This window comes from Nerophis ophidion, linkage group LG25, assembly GCF_033978795.1.
Source record: "Nerophis ophidion isolate RoL-2023_Sa linkage group LG25, RoL_Noph_v1.0, whole genome shotgun sequence".
Lineage (NCBI taxonomy): Eukaryota > Metazoa > Chordata > Actinopteri > Syngnathiformes > Syngnathidae > Nerophis > Nerophis ophidion.
The window spans coordinates 35,723,457-35,732,205 of NC_084635.1; positions in this window are offsets into that span (position 1 = coordinate 35,723,457).

Here is an 8,749-nt window from a genome sequence, read left to right on the forward strand (position 1 = left end):
GTGCAGCAGCACATGTGCAGCAGACAGGGCATCTGCACATGTGCAGCAGACAGGGCAGCAGCACATGTGCAGCAGACAGGGCAGCTGCACATGTGCAGCAGACAGGGCAGCAGCACATGTGCAGCAGACAGGGCAGCAGCACATGTGCAGCAGACAGGGGAGCTGCACATGTGCAGCAGACAGGGCATCTGCACATGTGCAGCAGACAGGGCAGCTGCACATGTGCAGCAGACAGGGCAGCTGCACATGTGCAGCAGACAGGGCAGCAGCACATGTGCAGCAGACAGGGCAGCAGCACATGTGCAGCAGACAGGGCAGCTGCACATGTGCAGCAGACAGGGCATCTGCACATGTGCAGCAGACAGGGCAGCTGCACATGTGCAGCAGACAGGGCAGCTGCACATGTGCAGCAGACAGGGCAGCAGCACATGTGCAGCAGACAGGGCAGCAGCACATGTGCAGCAGACAGGGCAGCTGCACATGTGCAGCAGACAGGGCATCTGCACATGTGCAGCAGACAGGGCAGCTGCACATGTGCAGCAGACAGGGCATCTGCACATGTGCAGCAGACAGGGCAGCAGCACATGTGCAGCAGACAGGGCAGCTGCACATGTGCAGCAGACAGGGCAGCTGCACATGTGCAGCAGACAGGGGAGCTGCACATGTGCAGCAGACAGGGCATCTGCACATGTGCAGCAGACAGGGCAGCAGCACATGTGCAGCAGCACATGTGCAGCAGACAGGGCATCTGCACATGTGCAGCAGACAGGGCAGCAGCACATGTGCAGCAGACAGGGGAGCTGCACATGTGCAGCAGACAGGGCATCTGCACATGTGCAGCAGACAGGGCAGCTGCACATGTGCAGCAGACAGGGCAGCTGCACATGTGCAGCAGACAGGGCAGCAGCACATGTGCAGCAGACAGGGCAGCAGCACATGTGCAGCAGACAGGGCAGCTGCACATGTGCAGCAGACAGGGCATCTGCACATGTGCAGCAGACAGGGCAGCTGCACATGTGCAGCAGACAGGGCAGCTGCACATGTGCAGCAGACAGGGCAGCAGCACATGTGCAGCAGACAGGGCAGCAGCACATGTGCAGCAGACAGGGCAGCTGCACATGTGCAGCAGACAGGGCATCTGCACATGTGCAGCAGACAGGGCAGCTGCACATGTGCAGCAGACAGGGCATCTGCACATGTGCAGCAGACAGGGCAGCAGCACATGTGCAGCAGACAGGGCAGCTGCACATGTGCAGCAGACAGGGCAGCTGCACATGTGCAGCAGACAGGGGAGCTGCACATGTGCAGCAGACAGGGCATCTGCACATGTGCAGCAGACAGGGCAGCAGCACATGTGCAGCAGCACATGTGCAGCAGACAGGGCATCTGCACATGTGCAGCAGACAGGGCAGCAGCACATGTGCAGCAGACAGGGGAGCTGCACATGTGCAGCAGACAGGGCAGCTGCACATGTGCAGCAGACAGGGCATCTGCACATGTGCAGCAGACAGGGCAGCTGCACATGTGCAGCAGACAGGGCATCTGCACATGTGCAGCAGACAGGGCAGCAGCACATGTGCAGCAGACAGGGCAGCTGCACATGTGCAGCAGACAGGGCAGCTGCACATGTGCAGCAGACAGGGGAGCTGCACATGTGCAGCAGACAGGGCATCTGCACATGTGCAGCAGACAGGGCAGCAGCACATGTGCAGCAGCACATGTGCAGCAGACAGGGCATCTGCACATGTGCAGCAGACAGGGCAGCAGCACATGTGCAGCAGACAGGGGAGCTGCACATGTGCAGCAGACAGGGCAGCTGCACATGTGCAGCAGACAGGGCAGCAGCACATATGCAGCAGACAGGGCAGCAGCACATGTGCAGCAGACAGGGCAGCAGCACATGTGCAGCTGCCCTGTCTGCTGCACATGTGCAGCAGACAGGGCAGCAGCACATGTGCAGCAGACAGGGGAGCAGCACATGTGCAGCAGACAGGGCGGCAGCACATGTGCAGCAGACAGGGCAGCAGCACATGTGCAGCAGCACATGTGCAGCAGACAGGGCATCTGCACATGTGCAGCAGACAGGGCAGCAGCACATGTGCAGCAGACAGGGCAGCTGCACATGTGCAGCAGACAGGGCAGCAGCACATGTGCAGCAGACAGGGCAGCAGCACATGTGCAGCAGACAGGGGAGCTGCACATGTGCAGCAGACAGGGCATCTGCACATGTGCAGCAGACAGGGCAGCTGCACATGTGCAGCAGACAGGGCAGCAGCACATGTGCAGCAGACAGGGCAGCAGCACATGTGCAGCAGACAGGGCAGCTGCACATGTGCAGCAGACAGGGCATCTGCACATGTGCAGCAGACAGGGCATCTGCACATGTGCAGCAGACAGGGCAGCTGCACATGTGCAGCAGACAGGGCATCTGCACATGTGCAGCAGACAGGGCAGCAGCACATGTGCAGCAGACAGGGCAGCTGCACATGTGCAGCAGACAGGGCAGCTGCACATGTGCAGCAGACAGGGGAGCTGCACATGTGCAGCAGACAGGGCATCTGCACATGTGCAGCAGACAGGGCAGCAGCACATGTGCAGCAGCACATGTGCAGCAGACAGGGCATCTGCACATGTGCAGCAGACAGGGCAGCAGCACATGTGCAGCAGACAGGGGAGCTGCACATGTGCAGCAGACAGGGCAGCTGCACATGTGCAGCAGACAGGGCATCTGCACATGTGCAGCAGACAGGGCAGCTGCACATGTGCAGCAGACAGGGCATCTGCACATGTGCAGCAGACAGGGCAGCAGCACATGTGCAGCAGACAGGGCAGCTGCACATGTGCAGCAGACAGGGCAGCTGCACATGTGCAGCAGACAGGGGAGCTGCACATGTGCAGCAGACAGGGCATCTGCACATGTGCAGCAGACAGGGCAGCAGCACATGTGCAGCAGCACATGTGCAGCAGACAGGGCAGCAGCACATGTGCAGCAGACAGGGCAGCAGCACATGTGCAGCAGACAGGGCAGCAGCACATGTGCAGCAGACAGGGCAGCAGCACATGTGCAGCAGACAGGGCATCTGCACATGTGCAGCAGACAGGGCAGCAGCACATGTGCAGCAGACAGGGGAGCAGCACATGTGCAGCAGACAGGGCGGCAGCACATGTGCAGCAGACAGGGCAGCAGCACATGTGCAGCAGCACATGTGCAGCAGACAGGGCATCTGCACATGTGCAGCAGACAGGGCAGCAGCACATGTGCAGCAGACAGGGGAGCTGCACATGTGCAGCAGACAGGGCAGCTGCACATGTGCAGCAGACAGGGCAGCAGCACATGTGCAGCAGACAGGGCAGCAGCACATGTGCAGCAGACAGGGCATCTGCACATGTGCAGCAGACAGGGCAGCAGCACATGTGCAGCAGACAGGGCAGCAGCACATGTGCAGCAGACAGGGCAGCAGCACATGTGCAGCAGACAGGGCAGCAGCACATGTGCAGCAGACAGGGCAGCTGCACATGTGCAGCAGACAGGGCAGCAGCACATGTGCAGCAGACAGGGCAGCAGCACATGTGCAGCAGACAGGGCATCTGCACATGTGCAGCAGACAGGGCAGCAGCACATGTGCAGCAGACAGGGGAGCAGCACATGTGCAGCAGACAGGGCGGCAGCACATGTGCAGCAGACAGGGCAGCAGCACATGTGCAGCAGCACATGTGCAGCAGACAGGGCATCTGCACATGTGCAGCAGACAGGGCAGCAGCACATGTGCAGCAGACAGGGGAGCTGCACATGTGCAGCAGACAGGGCAGCTGCACATGTGCAGCAGACAGGGCAGCAGCACATGTGCAGCAGACAGGGCAGCAGCACATGTGCAGCAGACAGGGCATCTGCACATGTGCAGCAGACAGGGCAGCAGCACATGTGCAGCAGACAGGGCAGCAGCACATGTGCAGCAGACAGGGCAGCAGCACATGTGCAGCAGACAGGGCAGCAGCACATGTGCAGCAGACAGGGGAGCAGCACATGTGCAGCAGACAGGGCAGCAGCACATGTGCAGCAGACAGGGCAGCAGCACATGTGCAGCAGACAGGGCATCTGCACATGTGCAGCAGACAGGGGAGCAGCACATGTGCAGCAGAGAGGGCAGCAGCACATGTGCAGATAAAAGCTGCTTTTTCCAAGATGTCACACGCTGGCTTTCTAGTCCCAAGTCCAGGTTTGAATGAATTATAGATACGTCGTCTCCTTGACACCAACAAACATTCCAGTGCGCTTCACTCCTCATTTAGGCAGCTTTTGCTCTCCCGCCAGAAGTCCGTGTAGGTTTTTATCAACAGTGATCACAGCGCCCGCTCGCTTGCAATCCAACTGGCAACGTTTTTTGTTTTTTTGAAAACCACCACCGCCATTTTTTTCTTTTTGCGTTGGTCTGGTTGCGCCTTTGAAGTCTGCTGAGTGCGGGAAGGTTGGTGTGAGGTCAACTTCTACTTTTTGGGAGGAATGTCAACTCTTTGCAAGTTAATATATAAAAGTTCATGTGGTTTTTTGTTTTTGTTTTTTAATGGACTGAAGTTATCAAACTCAAGGCCAAAGCCTGGAATTAATCTGCATTTGTTCTCACTAAAAGTCTCCATTTTGACAGAAAAATACATTCTTATCTTTTAACTTGCAATAAATATTCATTATCATAAATTCCAAAGTCTTTTTGTTCACATCTAAATGTTTTGTTTTTGCTTTGTTATTGCCATAAACACAGTGTTTTTTTCTCTTCTTCTGTTATTATTTTTTTGTTGTTTTTTATTGTGTACAGCACTTTGTGTTTGCCACTTGCTAGTGTTTGAATAGTTGCTTTATGAATAAAGTTTGATTTGATGAGTTGGATTTGATAAAGTAAAAAGTTCCTGACCACTGTCAGTAAATACAGTTGGTCGCCACATCTGTAATTGCAAGTTAAAGCTCTACTACGCAAAGCGACGCCGTTTATCAACAACACCCGGTGGTTGGAGCTCATCTAAGATGGACTGATGCAAACTGGAACATTGTTCTGTGTTTCTGACCAGTCCACATATCAAATAGTTTTTGGAAACTTTGACTTCCATCCATCCCTTTTCTACCGCTTGTCCCTTTTGGGGTTGTGGAGGGTCGCTGGAGCCTGCATTCGGGCGGAAGGCTTTGTAGACCCTGGATAAGTTGCCACCTCATTGCAGTGAAACTTTTACTTGTGATTCTAAAGCAAGTTGTCCATCAAATTGTACAATGTAAAATTATTATTATTTTTTTTCATTAAAAACTAGTAGCCCAGTCGCCAGAATGTTTCTGTAAAAAGAAAAAAATTGAATAAATAAAAAGGTAGCGTTTTACGATTTCCATTTATATTCTGTAAAAAACACCAAAATGTCATTTTTTTTACTGCATAATTAATTAAAAACTAATTGTATATATTTGTGTATTATTTACTGCTACAAATGGCTCTCGGAGTGCACCCAAATGTAATTTTTACTGTAAAATTACAGATTTTATTCAGTGTACGCATACAATATATATATAGTTAATAAATAATTGTATATATGCATGTTTTATTTACTGCTACGATTGGTCCTCTGAGTGCACCAGAATGTCTTTTTCTACTCTAAAATTACAGCTTTGATTCAGTGTACATTAAATGTATACAATTATTAAGTGATTATGTATATTCTTGTGTTTAAACTGCTACAAGTGCCTCTATGAGTCCACCAAAATGTCATTTTTTACTGTAAAATATATATATAGTTAATAAATAATTAACTATATATGTATTATTTACTGCTACAATCGGCCCTTTGAATGCACCGAAATGTCATTATTTTACTGTAAAATGTACAGATGTTTTTTCCCAGTGTACATAAAAAATGTATATAATTGATAAATAATTGTATATATATTTGTGTATTATTTACTGCTGCAAGCGGCCCTTTGAGTGCATCGAAATATAATTTTTTTAATGTAAAATGTACACGTTTTTTTACAGTGTAAATAAAAAATGTATATAATTGATAAAAGATTGTATATATATTTGTGTATTAGTGGCCCTCTGAGTGCACCGAAATATCATTTTTTTTACTGTAAAAAATACTGATAAAGGTACTGTAAAATAAAATCAGATGAATGGATAGTCGATAAAGTACTATCAATCTGATTTTATTTTACAGTTTACACATATATATTATTTATAAAGAATTGTTTATATTTGTGTATTATTTACTGCTAGAAGTGGCTGGCTGAGTGCACTAAAATGTCTTTTTTTTACTGTAAAATGTATTGTTTTGTTTCTTAAAGTGTATATATATATACAGTATATATATATACAGTATATATATATATATATATATATATATATATATATATATATATATATATACTGTATATATATATATATATATGGCCCTAGTGTGTGAATGTGAGTGTGAATGTTGTCTGTCTATCTGTGTTGGCCCTGCGATGAGGTGGCGACTTGTCCAGGGTGTACCCTGCCTTCCGCCCGATTGTAGCTGAGATAGGCGCCAGCGCCCCCCGCGACCCCGAAAGGGAATAAGCGGTAGAAAATGGATGGATGGATATGTATATACATAATTGTAAATATTTATGTATTAGTTACTGCTACAAGGGGGCCTCTGACTGCACCGAAATGTCAGTTTTTACAATAAAATGTAAAAACATTGATTATGAATATTAGGGAATAAGCGGTAGAAAATGGATGGATGGATGGATGGAATATACAAAACCCAAAAGCAGTGAAGTTGTCACGTTGTGTAAATGGTAAATAAAAACAGAATATAATTATTTGCAAATCCTTTTCAACTTATATTCAATCGAACAGACTGCAAACACAAGATATTTAATGTTCGAACTGTAAAACTTTATTTTTTGCAAATATTAGCTGATTTGGAATTTGATGCTTGCAACATGCTTCAAAAAAGCTGGCACAAGTGGCAAAAAAGACTAAGGAAGTTGAGGAATGCTCATCAAACACTTATTTGGAACATCCCACAGGTGAACAGGCTGATTGGGAACAGTTGAAAAGTATTTGCAAATCATTGTATTCTGTTTTTTTTTTTCGCCATTTACACACCGTGTCAACTTCACAGGTGTTAGGTTTTGTAATATTCACTGACACAAGCCGCCCTCTGATAGCAGCCCCAACTGCAATGTGGCCCTCAATAAAAACCAGTTTGACACCCCTGCTCTGAATCTCCAAAACGCAGCTCTTCTCAATTAGTGTGACCCTGGGGGACGTGCTTTATCAGTATCACGCTTCAAACTCCGCTCATAAAAGCTGTGCACTGCAAAAAGTGCTCATTGAAGTCATTCATCCTGACTTCCTCACTTTGACTTAAAAAAAAAAACATTTTTATTTGCTAGGTTAAAGTGTTTTAAGTGTTGTGCTGCTTGAGTGTATTATCGTTTACTGTATTTTATCAAATCGGTTGATTCGTTGCTATATTTGTGTTTGACTTCGGGCCCCAATTTGGCCCTGCTCTTATTTTGATTAATGCACGGTTGTTTGGCAAAATTAAAGTCCGTCATGTGAATGAAAAAAAAACCATGAATGCAAATGTAATCTGCCTTGTAATATTTTCTGCCAGGCGTCCGTGTAGAAAACTGCAGACTTGGTTGAATAATACATGACCTAAAGTAGGTCTTGTACCATTTCCAAGGATCCAATGTGGCAAGTAACCCGGATGAACAGCCCCCCCCCCCCCCACCCCCCCAGATAGGATGTATGGCTCTTTGAAGGGAGACACAACAGGAGCCAATCTTCTCAGAGAGTCGTTCAAAAGCCTGACTTTTATTACAGTGTGCTTTTTTTAATCAAGGAAATTTGTATATTTTATAGATTAAGATGGACTGGAAAATTTTGATTTGCACAAATATTACTCAAATGGTGGGAATTCTTCTAAAATGTCAACTATATTGCATTTTTGTTGTGTTTTCATTGTAAACGTTCCTTAAAACGGTGCCATATTTTCACATCACTAGTTTGAATTTCCCCTTATATGATTGGTTTTTGTTTGTTTTTTTAATATAGAAAAAAATCCCACAAACAAGAAGTAGGAATACAATGCATTACAATAAAAATTAGGACATAATAAAAATGTGAGTCCAAAATTATATTACCTTGCCTGCTGTATGTACGCTTGAAAAGTGAATCCAAATGAAAATAAATCATTAAATTATAAAATGAATACAATAAAAAATAATTTTAATTTAAAAAAATAAAATTTTTAGCTAATGTCAATATATATATACATATATATATATATATATATATATATATATATATATATATATATATATACTAACCATGCAAAAAGAAAAACCCAAAAAGTGAATCCCAATTATAATATTTATAATATATAATATATAAATATATTACATTTTTGTTTACAAATATATATATGTATATAATGTATTTTTATAATAATTTTCATAATACATATGAAAATATGGAGTTAGGTTTACTTTATTTCTGACTCGTTTTCTCGTCCGCTTGGTTGCCGGTCGGGAAATTACCGACACTAAATTTGAACGTGCATTTAAAAAAAAAAAAAAAAAAAAAGGCTCACAAGTGGGAATTGGTTGTCCACATATAGAAAAAAAAAATGCAAATAATAAGTAGGAATAAAATGCACTACAATAAAAAATAGGACAGAATTACAAATGTGAGTCCAAAATGATACTAGCACACCTGCTGTGTATGAAAAGTAAATC